This window comes from Lissotriton vulgaris, chromosome 6 (genome assembly GCF_964263255.1).
Source record: "Lissotriton vulgaris chromosome 6, aLisVul1.2, whole genome shotgun sequence".
Taxonomy (NCBI): Eukaryota; Metazoa; Chordata; class Amphibia; order Caudata; family Salamandridae; genus Lissotriton; species Lissotriton vulgaris.
Window position 1 is genome coordinate 135,803,068 of NC_141694.1, and position 21,646 is coordinate 135,824,713.

Consider the following 21,646-nt stretch of genomic DNA (forward strand, 5'->3'; position numbering starts at 1 on the left):
TGTTTCTGAAGCTAGGCCCTGCTCCCACACATCCATCAATGAATGACTGAGGTGCAAGGCCTATTTGTTTAATTGAAGAAGCATGTGAGAGGGGTGATATGCATGTGGTGAAGCAGGTCACTTCTCTAACATACAACAGAGGAGGATTTCTGAAGGAAAAGCGTGCTTCCACCATAAGTACACAGTCACTCAGTAGAATTTCTATGTAAGTCATCGTCCACGTGTCAGGTTTTGTGTTTCCCTGTCTGGGTATCCATGCATCCTAGTCCCTTTCCATGTTCATGCCTCATTGAGTGTCCATGCACCCTGGTCTGTGTCCATGTCTCATTGTCCACGTGTCAGTCAGGTTCTGTGCCTCTCTGTTTGTGTGTCCATGCATGCATCCTGGTCCATGTTCATACCTCATTGTCATTTTGTCAGGGCCTCTCTGCCTCAGGTGCTGTAGTGCCCTGCTCCACTGTCCATGTGTTTGTGTACGTGTATGATAGGAATGAGGTGGAAAGGCAGGGGGGGGGTGATGAGACTCTGTACTGGACTGCTGAAGAGAAAGGGCGGCAATGTTGTAAATCTATATCAATGAGGGCTCCATGGGCGAGGTGGGAGCGTGATGCTTCTTCAAAATGAAATAGAATTCCATGCATTATAGCAAGAAAAAAACATGAATTTTCAAACAAGATATTCAGTCCTGTAGTGCATGTGCAGGAGTAAAACAAAAGTTATTTCAAATAAATGAATCTAGAAACGCTGACAATTGTTTTCTTTAGAAAGCAAACAGTCCACAGTGTGTTGGTGCAGGAAAATCGTGATATGGTTTGCACAGGTCTGGGATATGGGTGGCTTGGTTTATACTCTTGGGCTGGCTTTTTAAGGCAGTACATAATTATGCATTGCATTTACCTTTGCCATTTGTCACATGTAGAACTTTTTCCCAGATGAAGAACATTGGAATTTTTTTTGAACATGCACCATTTGCCCACTCTTTTTAAAAAATGTCTCGTGTAGAACACCCCGCTGAACTCCCCTTAGGTTTTTCGGGGCTCGCTCGCTACGCTTGTCGCCGTGGTGCACTCCACCACATATTTACACCTCACCACTTTCAAATGTCACCAGCCGCCACTGAATTCTGTGTTGTGTCTCTATAGGTTTGAAGGTATTTTGTTTGTCAGGTGGGTGAAGAGAAGTAAAAGGCAGCAACAGCCACCAGTGTGGGTGAGTTGACAGGTATGTGTCACAGAGCACGTCCAGGCAACCCCAACCTCCACTGTACATGTGTGTGACATAGACGAGCTGGTCCCACAAACATAACATTAATTAAGGCTGAACCAGTGGGGTAGCAAGGGAAGAAAACATCCCCTCCCACCCCCACCTGATAAAGCTATAAAAGGGAGTTTTAATCGGGTGCCGTGCAGTATAAATACATAATAGCCACTTATAATTAGGGTGCAGTGGGCCCCTCACGCGCCCTACGCACAGGTGATGCGGGTGCATCTGTTGCCGCATCGGTAGCCACGCCCCTGGGCCTGGCTTCCCACGAGATCACTTGTGAACAGCTTGAGGTAAACCTGCTCGTGTTCGCGCGTGCACTGCTCCGCCCCGGCTGCAGAGCTGCGCGAGCGAGCTCGTGGTTTTATTGTATATTGACGCGGGTTTGAAGTTAAGCTTCTCGTGTTCAGCTGAGCGCGCGCCGACGGTGGGCGCGTGCAGCACCAAGAAGCCCCGCCGGCGGCACACAGGGCCTGTTCGCAAATTGTTTGCGCGGTAAATTTAACCGCAAACTTCGTGTGGGACAGCATGTCACTGAGTCACGAGACAAGGCGAAAATGAGTGAACAGGCAGTAAACGGAGGGGATAGGCGTGTGCGGGACACTATTCCACATGCAAACATTAAATAATGGTCTTGTTCCAAGTTCGACCGTGCAGGACTGTACAGTCTGGGCACGGAGGACGGGGCTCTCCGGACATGGAAGAGCGGGGCGGGCCTGCAGGCGGCCCGGCTCCATCCGCTGCGGGGCGGGCTCGGCTGGGCGGGTCCCGCGCTGGTAGGGCGGGCTCCGCCTGATCCCTCTTCGCTCCCAGCAGCCTCCCGCGCACAGGCTGAGGCTCCGGACGGGTGCATCGGAGGCGGTCGGACCTGGGAGCTTCCAGCAGGTAGTGAGAGCCGGTGGGCCTGGGGAGGAGGGCGGGGGCCACTGCGAGGCTCCAGGAAGCAGTGGCGGAGGGGCAACAGAAACCTCCAGATGCCTGCAGCACTTATTCGTATTCTTATTATTTATCACTATAGCGCCTGAAAGTGTGTGTGTTGTGGCTAGCGCAATCTCAGTGCTTGGACTCCAGCGGCTGACCACCTCCATCCTTCTGACTGGATATTTCCTCCTGGTGCACGCGTCTTGCACTGTACATCTGTGTATTGTATTGCAATATTTGTTTAGTGCTTACTATCCGTATGCGGTGTTCCGAAGCACTTGCCAACATGGGTAGCACGTTACACCGCCTGTGGTGTGTGGTTGGAAGGGTCGTGTCTTTGTTGTGATCCTGTGTGGGAAGTGTTTCCTTGTCGTGCGTGGGTGAAGGCCACCGAGGTGCGGTTGTCGTGTTGTGGGACACAGCATTAGCAGAGTGCGAGATGAACAAGCATTTACAATGACAAACTTTTTATTTTATGTGTTGGTTTTGAAAACAGATAAATAAATGGCATTGTCATTTACAATGCCAATAGCTTTGGCTCTCGCAAATGCGACACCAGGCGCGCAACACCCATTGAACTCACCGGGCTTCAGCCCCCCCCCCCCCCCCCCCCCGTCGTGTGTGGCAGCCCGGGATGAGACGGATCCCGGGCACACACAGAGCCGCACCCAAACGTTTCACGGGTCTTTTAAAGACCATTTGAATGATTGATTGATTGAGCTTTTATTCGATATGCAAGATATCTTGTAAGCGTACACAAAATACAGCCATTTACAAAACTACAAAAGACATTCTTTAAAAAAGCAATTATTAAATGCACATTTAAAAAGGATAAAAGGACATATAATGCCAGAATAAATTAACTAAAAGTGAATTAAACCGCTATTGCCAGTCTCTTGCATCGAATCAACCAAAACTGTTTTAAAAATTTGGCTATACCACAAACAATAGGGGGGGAAGTGTCCGTCATTAGGATGCGCAGGGCTACTAGATAACTACGTGTGCCCATATTGCGGCAAAGGGGTTTAAGCCAAAAACTCCTGGGTTTTGCATAGTCCGGACATTCAAATCGGATATGCGTAATGGACTCTATCCTAGTAGGACAACATGCACAAAAAGGGGACGTGTGGGCACCAGATTTCCACTTAGACACCAGAGCCCCAACTGGAAGGGAGCCTACTCTAAATTTAAAATACAGTGCTCGATCGACTGGAAGAGTAATTAGGTCCAGATAAGGCTCATAGACTACTGCATCTTTTACTGTTAAAAAGGCAGCTGTGGATTTACAATGTTCAGAGTTTGTAACTAGCTGTTCCGCAACCCAATTCCAGTAATGTCTCTTCAGAACCTCTTTTGGTGGAGCCGATCTTGATAACCAACAGTCCCCCAGTCCGATTTTCTCCAAGAGTTTTTTGGTGTCTCTCAGCCATCTAATTTTTGCCCAACCGCCCAAGCTCATTATCTCCGTCAACCCTTCAGCATACGATTTTAACTCTTCACCCCTCCAGATACGTGTCCATAAATGGAGTGTGCGAAGCCGGGCTTGGTCTTTAATGTTCTTACAACCTGTGTCCAGCAGCACAGGTACTGTTGGAGTGCTCGGAGGGATGGCGATTAGGGATTTCAAGAGCTTGCTCTCTGCTGTTGCCAAGGAGTCCAGACAGCAATGCCCCCACAGTTCGGCCCGTACAAGGCTGATGTTACTACCTTAGCCGTGTAGATGTCAATTACTGGGGTAAGCGACCTCCTTGGTGATGCCCGGAATTCCCTCAGGAGGGCACCTCCTACTCTCTTGTGGTTGAGGACCATCTTAGCAATGTGAGGTGACCAGTTCATGTTATCCGTGATCCGAATTCCGAGGTAGTCAAATTCGGATACTTTCTCCAAGGCAACAGAATTGAGAATAGGAGGGCGGCCCAGTTTCCTTGGAGGATTTAGGACTAAAAACTTGGTTTTATCCACATTGATTACTAGGCCCTTTGCAACACAGAAGTTCTGGAAACGGGTTAACAGTTTCAGGAGGCCTTGCGGAGTGTTAGAGATCAAGAGCGTGTCGTCCGCAAAAAGCAGGGTGGGGATCCGCACTCCTCCGAGGCAGGGGGCGTCGGCTGGTTCTTGCTGGAGATATTCCACCACCCCATTCACATATAATGAGAAAAGGGTGGGCGCCAAAACGCATCCCTGTCTCATACCCCTAGACACTGGTATTTTCTCTGTTAGCTCTCCATTTCTTCCCCAGCGGACCTGAGCAAAGGTGTGGGCGTGAAGGCTAATAAGGAGGGACAGGATGTAAGGAGGCAGTCCCAGCCCGTAAAGCACCCTCCATAGCTCCTCCCGGGGGACTAGGTCAAAGGCAGTCCTCAGGTCTATAAAAGCCAGGTATAGACTGCCCTTGCCTAGCTCCACCACCTTCCACCCAAGAAGTGCCAACCTAAACACCTGCTCTATCGTCCCCATTCCTGCCCGAAAACCTGCCTGGAAGTCTGATAATATTTTATTTTCCTCCACCCAATGGAGAATCCTACCCAGTATAGCTTTTCCTGCTATCTTTTGGGTGGAGTCTATCAGGCTTATGGGGCGGTAGTTCCCCGGGATTTCTCTGCATCCTCTTTTATAGATCGGGACCACCACCGCCCCCTTCCAGGAATCGGGCACTGGCCCTCCCATCATAATGTCATTAAGGAGAGCTGCAATAACCCTTCCCCACGCCACTGGATAAGCCCGCATAAGGTCCCCCGGCAGACCATCTGGACCTGCTGCCTTGCGGGGGGCTACCCACCCAATTACCTTTTTGATCTCTAAAGGTGTAAAGAGATTATAGGTATGGGGCTCGGATACCAGTGGGGAGGTCACCCTAACATTTAGTTCCCCATCTGCCGGGAGGTATAAAGCCCCAAAGTGTTTTACCCAGCTTTGTGGGGGAATATTACAGGGTCTCATAGTTTCCTCAGGCCTGTTCCGGGAACCTACAAGGTTCCAGAAGCCCCTTGAATCTTTACTTTTGCTAGCATGGAGTAGGTCCTCCTAAAATTTCTCTTCCCACTCCATCCTAGCAATTTTAAGGGATCTATTGTAGGCCTTCCTTGCTTCCAGTATAACGCTATGGGATTTGTGCTTCACTGCCTCTACAAGAGTTGTTTTATGTGCCCTACATGTTTGTGTGTACCAACCATTACCTTGTTTTTTCCTTCGTTTATTTCCTGACTTGCTAGCAGGGATGGTAAACATGTTTGTCAAAGCCTCTACTAGAGAGACAAAGACCCCACTCACCCTTCCCATCCCTTCCGAGAACGACCCCAAATCTGACACTGCTTGATTTAAGAGGGTTGAGATTTCTCCAACCATTTACTCTGAGAGGACCAATTTAGCCCATTTTAGGCGCCTTCCACAGAGAGAGACTACAGACTCATCGGGGGGAGCTACTACAGGGTTAATGGGACCCTTTTTAGGAAGACACCACCACTGGGCCATGGTTAAGGAAAGTAGGTTGTGGTCACTTTCAATTGTCGGGACCACAACCATATCCCTCACTTGGCTCCAGAGACATACATCTAGTAAGATGTAGTCTATTCTAGAGGTGTGTCCTGGTCTGTTATATGTATGGGCCCCCCCCTATCCGAAGTTGTCCTTCCATTTACTGCCCTTAGGTTTAATTCAAGGCTTAGGGAGTATAGCTGTAACGCCACCTCTGACCATCTCCTAATGGGTGGAATCTCTAAAACAGGGATCCCTATCCTAGTGTCCTCCTCGTCCTGGTCTAGGGCTACGTCCGAGCCCAAGGGCTCGAACGTACAGTTCATGTCACCCGCGACCAGTATACATGACTTGTGTGGAGTTGTATTCAAAAGGGTCTCTAGGAGAGATAGTACAGAGGACTTCCTCCCGCCCTTAGTCCCTCTGGCGTAGACATTATAGACATTTAGTAATATTCTACCCCTTGGGTCTCTTAAAATAATATTTTGGATATCCGGACAACCTGTCTGTGTCTCCTCTATTCTGCAGTCTAAGGATGCTGCTACCCATATGAGCAGGCCACCCAAGGGGCGTCCTCTCCCTGTTTCCGAGGTTAGCGCAGGCACAGAGTAGGAGGAGAATCCCACCCTATGTACCGACTCCAAACTCCAAGTCTCTTGGAAGATGCATAAGGAGTGCTCATCAACCAGGGCATTCCAGTCTGGGAGGGCCAACTTTCTTGCGATCCCTGCGACATTCCAGCTGAAAACCTTAAAGACTAGGTCCGTCACAGCTGATGTGTCGCTGGTTGCGAGAACACTACTGTCCGCAGGCCTCACAGAAGGAACTTGCAAATGGCAATCTAGAGGAATGGGCAGAGAGGCTACCAACCCACTAACGCTTGCAGATAAGGGTGAGGCTGTTCGGAGTGGTGATACTACCATTGGGTCTATTCTATTAACAGTTGCAGTATCTGCAACTGCAACTGTGATTTCCCTCGTGTCGCCCTCCTCCAGTCAACAACTCCCTGGCACCCAAGGGGGGTTCAGCCCATTGCCCCCAAGGCCCCCAACCCAGCATGTGTCCCAGTCTTGACAAAAACCAAGAGTACTAGGACCCTCCCATGGCGACATAGCAATTTGCCTTGGGTAAAAAAAAGTTAAGTCCACTACTTTAACCCCTACTGAATCCATGTGTTTTATAGGACTACAGATGGTGCTCACTACTCTGGGATCTTGGAAGTTTATTATTATACAGTCCCCCTCCTGTGTTTTTTCCCCTGCCCTCCCCACCCTACTCTGCGAACACTTAGGATAAGCCCATCCACGCCAGTCGGAATTGGCTTATTTGACTTTAGCCAGTGGATGCACTTATTCTTAAGGGATTGGTGGTCCTCCAACTGGCCTTCCTTCAGAGGGGGAACATTTACTAATACGGCGACAAAAGGTTGACAATCTGGTGGGAGGTTTACAGGGGGGATCCGCCGTGTGAGATTTTGAGGGGCCACTGTAGTGACAGCTGGGGCTATAGATTGGGGAGCAGTTTTGGCGACCATTCCTGTCGCTGGTCCCTTGACTTTATCTTGTATACCAGGTGTTTGGCTAGCTTTTACTTTACCTCAGCTTGCCTGGGGCTGCACTTGTGGAAGTGGCTTAGATGTAGTTTTGGCAACCTCTATGGGTGTTGACGTTCTCTTGGGTTGGGGCCCTGCTGTAGGTGGGGAAGGAATTTTAGGTGCTAGGGCTTGCACTCTGCTAGCTTCAGCCTTATTTGGCCTGTTTGGAGGATTAGAATCTACCTGTGGTGGTAAGGAAGCTACTGGGGGCGCACTCCCCTTTGATCCCATGTCCTGATTGTCGCTCACTCTTTTTAGCTGTTTAAATGTAGTTTTAAGTGAGTAGAACCCGTCGAGGGTTGATTGCTCTAATTTATCTATTCTAGCCCCCAGGCCCTTAACCTGAGTCAGCAAGGGCATCAAGAGGCTATTTACCCTCTCCAAAATGGTATCAATAGTCATGGGGTCGATACATTTGGGGACATTATCAATACTATTACTAGTGGGTGGGCAGTTATTTAAACCCAAGTGTGAGACCACAGCATCCCCCTCCTCCTCAGCCTTATCCTCTGGGAACAGGCCCTTTGCGTCTTTCCCGCCTTGGCCAAAATACTTTCTTGTTCGTTTGTAGAGCGCGGCCTGTCTCACCAGCCTGCCCTTAGTATGGTTGCCTGCCTTTTTGCTTTTAGCCCTTTTATTCTGCCTACTTGCGTCAGTAACAGAAGGCACCCCATCTGGGATTACTATGGTGGGGGTGGGCGATATTGGCAATGGTGACTGAGTTGTAGCTTTGTTTAAGGGCGAATGAGGTGCAGGTGGAGATGATGTGCTTGGGCCACCCTCTTCCTCAATGCCACTAGGAAGAAGCGCGGCCAGATGTTCCAATCTGTCTATGTTTTGCCCTATTTCTAGCAACTGGGGGGGGGGTCTATAGAGCAGCCCGGGACACCAACAGGGGGAGCAGATTGATCCCGCTCACAAGCCGGTGTCAAGGCCTGTGCAGCGGCCCCCAAGGATGAGCGTCTGGAAGGGAGATAGACCTCTGATAGACGGCGTTTGGACATAGCAATCTCCTTTTCTATGACTGCCGCCACTCTGGTGATAAAGCGGTCCATAGTTCCGATCACTGGGCTCCCACCAGCAACTCCCCTTTCGCCCTCACTCCTGAGCAATCTGCCAGAACGGGTTGACATGGTTAGGGGTAAAGTCTAGGGAGTCACACACGGCCCACCTGTGCTCCGCGCTGGATGTAAGAGACGTGGCCCAGCCTCTGTCAGCCCCTGACTGCCACAGACTGCCCGCCCTTTGCTCGGGCTTCGCTCGGCGTCCCGCTCGCGTCCCGCTGTGCGTCAAGAAGGTCGTTAAAGTAGGTGGTTGTGGGCGGGGGGCGTGTCTCCCAGGAGGCCCGGCCGTGCGCACCTGGGCTGGTGCAGGGTCTCCTGGGCTCTGTAGTCCAGATGATGTTTCGCCCTCCTCCTTGCCGCCTCCTGACTCCAGTGAAGTCCTCAGTGCCTGGCCCCTCGCTGCAGCCCGCGATGCGGCACCCGCGAAGCGGGTGCGGCGAGCAGTGGCAGAAGCTGCGGTGCAGCGGTGTCCAAGGGTCACAGGTCAGCAACAACGATCCGTGGCTCCTTCACCTCTCCCGCAACAAGTTTGAGCGTCTCCATTTGAATGCTAATTAGGCCTTGCAGTTGTTTCAGCCCCGTCTAAGAGCCCTTGCAGCTCCACTCTTCCTACTAATTAAAGGTTCAGCCCCCCCCTGAAATTTTTTCTTAGCCCCCCCCGAAATTTGGCTCAAGTTGCGCCTCTGTGCGACACCTATTACATTTGCACACACACACACACAGAACAGAGCCACACACAGCCACACAAAACCACACAGAGCCACACGCGCAGACACAGAGCCACACGCACACACACAGAGCCACACACACACACATACACAACTGCCTCACCCACCAAGCTTGGGAGACCGGTTCTGTGGCTCTGCCCCAGCTCTCGGCCACACAGCGGCGGGGGCAGGCTCCTGGGACTCCCTGCTGAAAAGAGGTTAGAGGGCTCGTAGGGAGGTGGGTGGAGCAGCGTACCAGGGGTGGTGGAGGAGGGCACCCGGAGTGGTTCAGGGACCGGAGGTCGTTATAGGGAGCACCTACACACTTTACAGACCGTAGCAATGCACGGGCTCTCCCGCTGGTCACGGCTCGCAGACCGCGGCCCCGCACTTAGGCCCACACCCGCCTCCGCAACTGCAGGCCCAAGCAAGGCTGCTCCCCCACTCACCGCAACCAGCTCCGGCACCACTATCTTCCCGCAGCAGTGAGTAATGCCTCGCGCTGCACCTCGCCGATAACACCAGGCCTCCACACTGAGTCCCAGCTCTGTCGGGGTCTTCGCAGCCATTCAGGGACCGCTGAGCGCCCACGAGGCATGTCCCTCAGCAGCACCGCTCCAAAAGTGAAATCTCCATCCGCAGGGCACTGGTCACCGTCCGTCTCCAACTCGCAGCGGGGCAGCGTTGCGGACCGGTTCACCACCGAGAGATGGCAGCCGCCATCTTGCGCCCTCGCAGTCCGAGCACTTGTATGATCTCCGGCACATACAGCCTTTAACAAGCAGTCAGCAGAGCGCTTTGCTAAGCTCCCACCGTTATCCTGGGAGACCCCAAACAACGTCCAACTCCTGCACCAAAATGCTGCGATGTAGATGCGGGTAAAATGGGGAATGAAGGCCAAAATTACACCGATGATCCGTGTACCCGGCACCCTGGACCGCTGCCAGTGCCTCTCCCGGAGACCGTTAGCTGCCCGGGAGCTGGGACGTGGTAGCTCCGTGCACACAGCCCAGGAGAGAGGAGGGGAAGAAAGGGTCGGGGCGGGATTCAAGCAATAAGGAAAAAAAAACACACCAGCACAGATAGCCCGGCGGAGAGAGTGTGCATGGATGCTGGGTGCTAGGCCGGCGCCTGCCTGCCCATGGAGCGTCGGATGACTGACACCGCCAGCCGCCTCTGCCCTGAACCAAGGTAACGTCTCCAGCATTTCCATCCTGCGAGGGTGGCGGGTGGAGGGGGCGTGAGACGCGCTTCAGCTCTATCGCTGGATGATATTTTATTACACTAAATTGGCTGTTAAGGCTGAAGCCACACAGAGTATGAGCTCCACCCTTTCTCCCATTTCTGCCCCAGCGTCTTTTTTCCAGCATTAAAAGCGAACATAGATCAGCTGTAAGCCTCGTCCTTTTCAGACTGGGGGGCTTGTTTTTGACTGAGGACGTCACTGAGAGAAAGAAACGAAAAAACATGCCCCCCAATCCGAAAAGGACGGGGCTTAGGATCGTCACTGGGACCTCTTCTCCAATGGCTGGCCGCTGTTTAGGAAGCCAGCCAATGGAGAAGAGGGGCGGGGTTTACCCTCGCTACTAAGATACATAAAATCTCGCTAGCGAGACTGCGCATGTGCACAGCCTACGCTAGCCGAGACCAAAAAAGTGTGAGACTAGTGCACCGGTTCCAGAAACTTGGCAGCCTTGAGCTGCTCTGCAGGTTCTTTTATGGCAGAACTCTTTAAACTGTGCCTTCAAAGAATGCCTTTTAGTAAAGGGTAATCAGATTGTACCTAGTGCAAACATTTTAATAAGTCCAGTAAAAGGACACGTTCCCATTGGTATAGCAAACAAAAGTGTGAATGGCCGACTGCATCCCAATTATGACTCTTATTTTACTAAAGATGTATGGGGGCTCATTTTCTTTGCTCGCATTAGGTCTGATGGCACCCTTATTGCAGAGTGGCTGCAGCATGTGGGAGATCCTTTCTATAGGTCGAGCCTGAGGCATGCAGTAGTGGAGTACAGAATTGAAGCCTTGCCCACTCTCCGCCCATATTTGTAATTGGCTTGCACCATTGTCCTTCGTAAAAGCTGGCTTCCAATTCATTATTAGGCTTATTAGTCCCTCCTTGGTACCTCCTTGTCTGTATTTGTAAACTCCCATAACGACTGTACCTTTTACTGGTGGTGTTACATGCTCTGCTTTATAAGTTGGTGAGCACTATTTTATTTAATGCTCTTCCCCTATTGCACCCACTACCTCGCAGCATGCTGCCCGCTTGTATTGTAATGTTTACTAAAGGCGGTCCTCTTTAACTATATCGGTCGCGTTTCTTTCCTTCTTTCTTTTAGCAGTGCAGTCCGCATTTATCAAGCACACTTATTTATTTATCTTAGCAGCGAGGTCTGCATTTAGTGTCCGCACTTATTTATTTAATTTGTTTACTGACACCCATGCAGCGCTTACACATTCATAGAGGCTGCGCCCCTTTCTTTACGCAAACGGCCGACATTAAAGGGAAAGCGCAGTTTGGGCACTTTTACCATGCAAAAAAATCTGTTTATCAACTTGACAAACATGCTTTTTTTGTGAAAACCCCCATTCTGCGTTTTCACTTTACTGTAGGACACGCCCTTCATGAACGTGAAAGCGCTGCATGGGGGCTAGTAACATTTTGAAAAATTATATTTGCAATGCAATAGGTCCTGCGTTTTCGAGAGTTTAAGCTATTGCATTGCTAATAGCTTAATCTCCTGTTAATGTGAGACCTATTGCATTGCAAATGCTTGTTTTCTAAAAGGGACAGGGAGTCTGTTTCAAGAGTGGAGTGATGGCCAGGCATGATGGGAGAGGGTTAGGGGAGGCAGATGTGTCAGTCTGCTACTCTGGGCCGCAGCCAGTTGGTGCAGTTGCAATGGTGCTCAGTAGTGTACGGAGCTCTCAACACCCCGTGCACTGGGAGTAGAGTTTTTGGTCAATTTCTATGGGGTGGGGGTGTATGCGATGCCTACTGGTGGCCTTAGTTGAATGAAAAAGCTCCAACCTTCTCATTGAAATTACATCTTTTTTTTGTATTTGTGATTTTAAATAAAATGTTTCCTCATCTGTAGATTTTTCATCAGTGTAAATAAAATGTTTCATCATCTCTGTATTTGATGAATGTTTGTTGTGTCTGTATTTTTGTGTATTGCTTTGTGGTTCAAATCCTTGAAATTGCTTATACTGGGGTCCTTGGCATTCAGTAATTACTCTGTGGTAGTCCCCTGAGTCCAATAATGTTTCAGTGGGGGTCCCCGTAATCTAGTAATGATTTAGTGGGATTGCTCAGAAGTTAAAGGGTTAAAAATCACTAATGCAGATAGTTGGAACCTGCAATGGTGGACTAAATTCGAGTCCTCCTTGGCCAGCGGCATGTGGTAGATCTTTTCAGTTATCGATGCCTGTTCAGTTGGTGATGGGTGGTTTATTGCTGTGGAGCGGTACAGTACTGGGTGATGGGCGTGGCCTACAGCAGTGCTGTCTGTTTTATGCGAGAGAGTGTCGAAGTATAAGGAAATTATAATGTAGTCTGCATGAACCACAATCGACTGCCCAACTGTGGCGTGTTAGTGTGTGTTATATGTATTGTACTGTAATTACCTTTTAAATCACATTTACTACCCTATATGAGGTATTGTAGTGCTTTTTTGTCATGTCAGATTTCTTAAGATTTGTTTGATTGAATTGCAGCTTTACACTTATGTGGGTATGGCCATGCAAATAGAATTATCTCTGTCAGTCTTAGGCTCCCATGTGTGTTAGTGAAGATTGTTTAAGTGGTTTGGGAATGCTTGCTTGCTGGAATGTATTCTTTCTCTGTGAGATTAGTTGACTTTGGGTACTGTGTCTGGCAGGGTGACTTCATTTTCTGTAATTGTAGTAGCTTTGCTCTATCAGACCCATGAAGTCCAGTGTTCAAAAACCCACATGCACAACTCGATTCAGCAAAAAATCATGCAACAGAATTTTACACCAGCTTAGTGTGCCAATGCAGATGAAGTGACTGTGTATTGGCACCATCAGTTGGGATGGCAGTCTCCCTGGTGCTGTCTCCAAGGATGCCCTCGGGGATGGCGCTTTATTTACAACTGTCTCTGGGGTATTATGAGGATTTTAGGGCCCTCACACACCCGGATGGGTGTCATGCTTCATCATCGGGCTGCTTCTCCTTTGGTAGCCGCTGCAATACCCGACGATCTCCCAATGAGGGGCACTTTGGCAGAGATCTTTTTTCCAATAGCCATTTGGTGCCGTGGGGATGAGGGACCTGGTGAGTGTACATGACAAAAAGGTGTTGAATAAGTGAGTTAAAACAGGATTGGGAGTGCCAGCAACAATTTTAAGTTCAGAATGTCTGCTTTCTGTTTGAAGCCACGATTTATCCAGCTTTTCTGATTTCACTTTTACAAACCAGCCAGTAATTGAGAATCTGGCATTCCTTATGTTAACGCTTTGTTTTTATTTCTCTATTTTCTGCAGTTTTTAAATGGCACAAACTCGACCATATGGTATTGGAGCGTTTTACATAAACACAAGTTATAATATTACACAAGGTCTCAGTCCATGTTTATAGGCACGTGCAGATTACATGATTTGCCCAGGATGACAGGCTGCTATAGAGGGAATGCCGAGACTAGAGCCGGATTCCCCAGCTCCAAAGGTGCAGCTCTGGCCATAATGCCACATCCTGGGTAGAAGGAGGGTGGCAAACAAGTCACATGAAAACTTGGCTTGTTACAGGCTCGAGATTTCAACTAAGCTGTGGAGCTATGGGAAAGTCAGACAGCAAAAGAAGACTTAATCCTTTTTCCGGGATGCTTGATACCCGAAAGAAATGTATATCTGTGTAATTGGTTAATCAGCATATTTAAAGGCTGCTTGGGAGCCAGTGTATATGGCTTTTATTGATGGAATCACTTGAGGCTCCTTGGTGTCTAAACTGTGTTCATTTTTAGAGGTACTGTAATGGTTTTATCAGCTGAGCTCTGAAGTTTGTTCTTATAATAGAAACACATAAAAAGAGGTTTGCACTAGGTACAGTATGATTATGTATTACTCAAAATATAGATATACATTTTTTTCACGCTTGTTTCACCCTAAACTCTAAATCCTTGCACATTTGGTGGCAATTGTATACTGTATGTCATACAATTTTAAAATAATCTTGTGCATGTTCTCTGTTTTCAGTTACAGGCTGGGGCTTTGTAGCGCTATAAACATGGATGCCACTATTCCCTAGTACACCAATCAGGCTTGACTTAGTGACGGTCTGGTTACACGTGCAGACATCTGGTCCGTTTATAACGGGCCACGATCAAGAGCTTTGGGGTTTCTAACTCTGCCTGAAAGTGGGTCGAAATATTCGCCCACTTGCCTCACCACTTTCAATATACAAACAGCCGCCACTGATAGGACAGGCACTGTCCTAGAGGCTGCCACGCTTTAACAGGTTGGCCTTCTCCATGGTACTCACACTGGCTTCAGGATGGCTCTTGTCCTTGGTCTCTCGTTCTGCCCTGGATACTTCACTTCTCTCCTACAGGCCAGGACTGTAACTTGCCCTAGGCTGTCACTGTCCTTGGACCTGTTCCTTTTTGGACTGTCACACCATCTCACCCCTTGATCTTTGAACAGTCGCAGTCATCTTCTAGGCCCCATCCTTCACCCTCATCCCTTAATTGATGTCAAGAGAGAGTCCCACTTTGGTGAGATTTATTTCAAGTTTAATCTGTCCAGTAGTGGCGTCTGAATCGTTGGGGTTACGCAAAATGATGGAAACCCCCCCCACCCACCGAGCAGAACGTGAAGAGGGTCCCCTTTTTCTACCCTTTCTTCCAGATTTTAATTGCTCTTTGGCTAAATGTCCCCCCGTCCAATCCCTGAAAGGTGGTGAGGCCATTGAATAGTTGGGGGGGGGGCTCTACTTAAGACACAGGACACAGTTGAGCGAGAGGAATAACGCCGGTGACTCTCTCAGTGGAAGGTCCCACTTCTTCCCGGAAGAGAGGAGAGGTTTGCCCCGTCAGTTACTTCAACGGCCCTTTGTTTTCTCTGTGTTCATTGTATTCCGATATATGTAAAAACACACTCACTCACTCTTTCTTACTTTGAATGGTGGATGCTGTAGCCTGGCGTGTCGGAGAAAAACCAAAGGTGGTGATGGACGGAGCGTTGACAATACAAACACTCTCCCCCAGTCAACTGATCTGGGTTTAATCCATCACCGTTATTTAGCTCACTCCGCCACCCCAGTTCAGACATGGCCATATGCAAACCAGTCTAACTCTGTGCCTCATGGGAACAGTCCAGCCCGAACTGCCAAGTCATGTCTTGTTTCTGGTCCAGGGAAGGCATGGCTTGGCAGTTCGGGCTGGACTGTTCCCATGAGGCACAGGGTCAGACTGATTTGCATATGGCCATGTCTGAACTGGGGTGGTGTGGAGTGCAAGAAAACGATGGATTTAGGCCCAGATCTCTGTACTGGGGTGAATGTATGACATTGTTCTGCATTCTGTCCATCAACTGTGGTTTTTGCATGCGCCTGGCGTGTCGGAGACATTTCCCTCATTAGGGTTTTTGAAAGGCCACAGAAAATGTTACTTTTTTACCAAATGCATATTTTATCAGCGATAATATTGCGCAAAAGAGTACATAGGGTAAAAGTCAAGAATGAAGCAGACATGGGAGAAATTAAGAAACATTCTATTTTTCTTGGTATTTTCTCACAAAGAGTGTTTTTTTGTTCAGTAATCAGCATGAACAACACATTTAGAGCATTAAAAAAATAAAATTTAACATTGGATTGTTTTGTAGTTTGCATTACTTTCTTAGTTCTGAAATATTTTATCTGAGGCTTGGATAGCAGTAATTTTCCCCTGGTGACTACTTCTCTCTGTTTTCTAAGGTCATTCGAGTGCGCCTTATCTCACGCTGAAGCGATGACAGATTGTAAGTGTATAGTTATAAACTCTGTGCAAGGATAAAGGTCACAATGGAAACCTTTCCGATCCCATTGTAAAAGCAACGCACTGAACCACCCACGGGTTCCACCCATTGCTTAAAATACAGAGGCCAGGATAGCTTCCTGGCTGCGAACATTTTTTGCATCAAGTAAAGATTTTGAAGAACCAACTTATGTACTAATGGGTAGGTTCTTAAAAATCCAAATCATAGTGGGTCGGAAGCAACCTATTTCATACATGTTATTAGCTGTGACTCACTACTATTGGATGCCATCACAAGGATGGTGGCCTGCTGGGGTCCACAGACCACCCTGTGTGGGATCACAGTTCAATAAAAACTTTAACACTTTTTTTCTTTTTAAACATTCACTAAAGGAAGGGATTGCAAGGGACCCCATCCTGTCTATGAATGGCTTATTGTCCCAACTTTAGAGGTCTGGAACAGCTCCTTTTCCAATGCTATGAAGCTAATTACCCCCTAATTGTTTAAGGTTCAAGAGGAGAGGGATAAAAGAACTATAAATAGAAACAACCTCTTGTCTAACCTATTTAATATGATTCAGGCAACTGCTCTGCTACTCTTCATTAAGTGTACAGCTCCGATACAAAGAGAAAGATAAAATGGATTTTCATATGAATTCTGTTTTATTTATATAAGAACATTCTTTATCTATTTTTTGTTTTTATATTTCTATTTTTGTATATAAAAAAATGTTTTCAAACAGAAGACATAACAGTCAGTTATTAACATCATCATACAATGAGCAAAAACATTATTTTCAAAAATTCAAGACCTCACATCCTATTATTTCTTTGACCATAAGAATTCGAGAAAGTTAATAAACCCCACACAAAGAAACATCATAACTCAGGTGAAATCAAATTCATGCTCTCACACAACCTTTCTCACCAATCAATCTTCTCAAGCATACTAACCGACATACCGTGCAGAAAAGTTCATAAAATAAAGGGAACATAGGAAAAGCACATCTGAGCTGTTCATAACTTGGCCTATTGGAAGTATATTCAGAAAAGGGGCATCAGTCCATCCTTTTCATTTCCAAAAACCTTTTTTCTTTAACTGGTTTCCTGGTATTGGAATTTTCAGATGTGCGTAGCTGGCCTACGTACGTTTCGGTGAAAAGATGGTATTATCTCCTTCATCAGGGCCGAAAAGAAACAACAACGTCCAAAGAGACACGTGGGGGGTCTAGGTATATCTTTAGTATCAAGATGTGTTTCAAAAAACAGAGGATGTAGCACTAAGATCTGTAGGTGGGCATCTGTTATAACACTATAAATTGAGCTACTGATGGTGAATGGAAGAGTTATCCTGAAATCACTTTTGGGCGTCAAAAAGCTTTGATGCTGACCGTCCCAAGGAAGATACATCGGAGGGCTTCCAAGTGTTGCCTATATTCAATTTCTGGTAGGCAGGACATACGTGTTACAATATTTGTTATCAAGAGTTCTCTTTTAATTTCGGTATTGTTATAGCCGAAATGATGCATTTACCTGTAACAGACGCCAAAGTTCCGCCATTGTATACACATCTCTCACGGGGTCAGAGCGCTGAATCAAATTAAATAGGTTGGACAAGAGGTTGTTTCTATTTAAAGATCAATTTCCAAACCATTTTCGGGTTAGTAGAAAGTTAAAAAGGGGTTCAGTATATTGCTAAAAGCAGTGGTTCTGTTGCAAACCCTGAATCGGTCCATTTGTGACTGAAAAACTGCTTAGTACACCTGACCCTGAGAATTATGAGGGCCCTGTAACAAAAGTATTCTTAGTGATATACACCTTAAACACATCAGATGGGCATTAACAAAGTCAAAGTCGGGCTTTCTGATAAAACACAAGTACAGACAACACCATTGGTACACATACACAAAGGCCACTGGAATTATGCGATTGTGCAGCTGTGGCGTTATACCCATCATTTTTTTGTGAGTCTTTTTTATAGCCTGAACTCGACCTGACGATATCAGGGCGCTTTAGATGAGCGTTACAGACGAACACATTCATTTTTTTAGGCACAGGTAGATTTAGTGATTTGCTCAGAATCCGTGCAGTGGAATGCCATTTGCAAAAGTTGACAATCACCTTTCTGTTGCTTATTGCTGTATTTGGATTTTAAACATGTATTAATGAGTTGCAACTAATGAACAAGCAATGTTCAGTGTAAAAATGTCAAAAGAATGAAGTAATACCATTACAAAATGTGCCGTTTTATTCCGCATAATTTGCTTTTTCTTGCCACATAATTTACTGAACCCAGTGGCATACGTGGGCCTTCCTCTGCTGCAATATTCCACTGGCCCTGACATACATGTACATTCACATGCACAGAAGATATACAAAGCTGCACACATTCTCACCCGAGAACCCCACGCATGGACATGCACAGACGGAACATCCTAGAATAAGTAAAGTGTTTTGTGGGGTGTACCTTGCATTAAGTTATACGTGATAATTCACTTCTCAGATACATTTGTAACTTCGGACCTGCCACATGGAAAAATTGAAGTAAAAGGTAAGACAAGGTTCCTTGTGAGCTCTCTGAAAATTAGAAACCGCTAAACGCGCATAAAAGCAAATAAAATCTCAAAATTCAGATTTCTGCTTTCCGTTTGAACTGCTTTATTATGTATCCTAAAAACTGTTCTTCAGAATTTCAGTCACTCAGTGATTTGTTGGGTAATGCTGCCACTGTCTAGTGTCATGCAGCCACATTCCCATGGCTGCAAGCACTGTAATAAAAAAACAAGTTATTACTCGGGCTAGTTGTTGTGAAACTTAAATTAGGAAGGCAGTATTATATTATATAATAATGTAGCAGTTAAAAAAAATCTAAACTAACATGAGTTAGCAGGTACTATGAATGCCAGTTCCTTCCCTGTAATTGAATCTCTTGGGTCTGAGCGAATTACACCCTTCTGATGATAGGTCGTTGCCATGGCCTCAGGAGAAAGTGCAACAGCTTGTGATGGTTTATATTTCTCTTGTGTTTGCTACTGCTGAGCCAGCCAAAGATACAGAGCCATAGAAATGCAGTCCAGGTGACTCGCACTCAGAGTTTTGAAACAAAGTCTGTACCAGAAGCAGTCTGCTGCTGTATAGAGTTAAAATATTCTCAGTAAAACTGGATTTCCAAATATCATATTGCAGATACTACTGGGCACTTCTAACAGGTAATCGCAGAGTGAACAAGGCTAGCTGAAATGCTGAGCATGTCTTGAACACGATCCATATGAAGTCGATCATTAATGGACCGATTCTTCATGTTCTGATGGATGCCTTTGTGAATTGGCCTATAAATGTGGACTATTTCTTACAGTTGGTGCCTCAAATGCATAAAATATTTTCTCAAAGCAGCCAATAAGCTGCACAGCAGAAGGTATAATTTTTTTTGTTTTGTCTTATATAGCGCACACTTTGGCCTAACGGCTAGGGCGGTCTACCTCCAATCTGGGGAACCGGGTTCGAGTCTCGGCAGAGGGACAGAACAGCCTGTGATTCTGGGCAAATCACTTAATCTCCGTGTGCCCAACAAAAACGAATGTGTCTTCCTGTAATACAACTGGTGCTATGTAAAGCGCTCTGAAACACGATTCGGGGCAAGTTGGTGCTATATAAAACTCGGTTTAAAAAAAAAAAGTAAATAAAGAAGGTATCGGAGTGCGTTACAGATGGACACATTCATTTTGTACAGCACAGAGAGATTAGGTGATTTGACCGAATCACAGGATGTTGAGCGTGCCTGCCGAGAATCGAACCTGGTTCCCCAACTCCAAGGTTGACTGCCCCAGCCTTTAGGCTATGCCTATGCGGGCGCAGTTAGACGGGGGCTAAGTGGGTCGCAGTCCTCTTCACTGATAACACATTATGTGCCATCAGCACCCTCTGTCATGACGGAGGTTCAGACGCATTACTCTGCTCTTTTATATACTTAGTTGGCTATACCCTGTCCTTTTCACTACTTTCATCACCTGCCCAGTTTAGCAGTGAACTTTCCAGCACCCTTTTATGACCATATTGGGAAGGTGTTGCCTGGGTAACTTGAGAACATCTGTAGGAAAGCTGCCCTTTGTGTTGGATCACCCCAGATTTTTCAATTTTTGCTGGACAGTATATTTTTGCTGTCTGCAGAACTCTGTACACTTAGTCCCTGCTAACCGGTGATAAAGTTTTTGTGCTTTTTCTTTCAACAAGGCAAATTTGGGGACACTCCTGATTGACATATTTAACTGGCTTTTAAGTACCTAGTATATGGTACTAAGTGTACCCAGGGCTTGTAGGTTAAATGTCACAAGTGGACGTCAGCACCCATTGTGCCATCCACTACAGTTTCAATACAAACACTACTGCAGGCCTTACCATCTGTACAGTTTTAAGCTGCAAATTCAACCTGTCAAAGTAACCCCTTTTGACAGGCCTAAATCTTCCTTTTATATATTTTTAGGACATCCTTAAGTAGGCTTAATTGCCCATATTTCAGGTGTTTGGTATTGAAAGGTAGGACATGTAGAGGTTTAATGCTACACATGTTCTTGCAGTGAAAATACCCCAAATGCTATTTTCACTGTAGTAATACTGGCTGTTCCATAGGAAACACTGTGATGCAGTTATAAATACTAATACTGTGTGTTGGGGATTAGGGCTAGCTAGAAAAACAATTAAACTACTACATTTTAATAGTTATTAATGTCCAGTTTAAAGTTGAGTGAGATTGTTACTAAATAATAAGGAAAAGTAACTTTCAGAAAGTTGCTGCTGTTCCTGAAGGCTTATAGGTCTTTTGCTCTCCCTCTTCTGCCAGCTAGTAATTACCACTTGAATTGACCCTTTGAGGTGTGAACTTGCTCCTAGAATTGAGACAAAGGCTTTCGGTGTGGGGAGGTGTTGTTGCGTCCTTGAAAGGATGGAACTCGATTAACTTCAAAGATGCATTCCCTGTCACAAGCAGCTGTAGCTTAACACCCAGGCCTTTCACCTCAACATCAGCACAGCACCATCTCAGCATCAGCACAGCACTACCTCTGCATCAGTGCACCACCGCCAGGGCCGGAATGGCCATAGCGGGCACCGGGCAATTCGCTGGTGCGCCGCATGGATGCGGGACTGTTTTGTTACAGGGCCGTTTTTGCAGCATAGCTGCAAAATTGGCCCTGTACCAAAGTCGGCCTGGCAAAGAGCTCGGCGGCACCTCCAACCCGCCCGAGCACCTTGCCAGGGCCGGTTGTGGTTCCCAGTCTGGCCCTGACCACCACTAGCGCAGCCCCACCGCAGCCCCACCTCAGCCACTTCTCAGCACCAATGCAGCACCACTTTAGCATTCAGCGCAGCACTACCTCCGCATCACCGCAGCATCAGCTTAGCGCAGTACCAACCCAGCATCATTCAGCACCACCTGAGCGCTTCCCCCCATCTCTCGGCGTGACCTCCCCATGTCTTGGCGTGACCTCCCCATGTCTTGGCGTGACCTCCCCATGTCTCGGCGCCACCTCCCCATGTCTCGGCGCCATCTCCCCATGTCTCGGTGTCACCTCCGCATCGTGTCACCGCCACATCACTCGGCGTCATCTTCGCATCACGTCACCTCCGCATCGTGTCACCGCCACATTACTC

The 21,646-nt window shown here is 47.3% G+C and overlaps 1 protein-coding gene across 2 annotated transcripts in view; it reads left to right on the forward strand.

The window, feature by feature from the left end:
* Positions 1–1,913: 1,913 nt before the first annotated feature.
* LOC147706905 (epoxide hydrolase 1-like) overlaps positions 1,914–21,646 on the forward strand; it is a 289,615-nt gene continuing 269,882 nt past the window's right edge. The window contains exon 1 of one of the 2 annotated variants that reach the window (XM_086926163.1): positions 1,914–2,148. The gene's annotated coding sequence lies outside the window, so the exon portion shown is untranslated. The remainder of the gene's footprint in view (positions 2,149–21,646) is intronic. The other variant, XM_086926165.1, reaches the window with a different exon arrangement.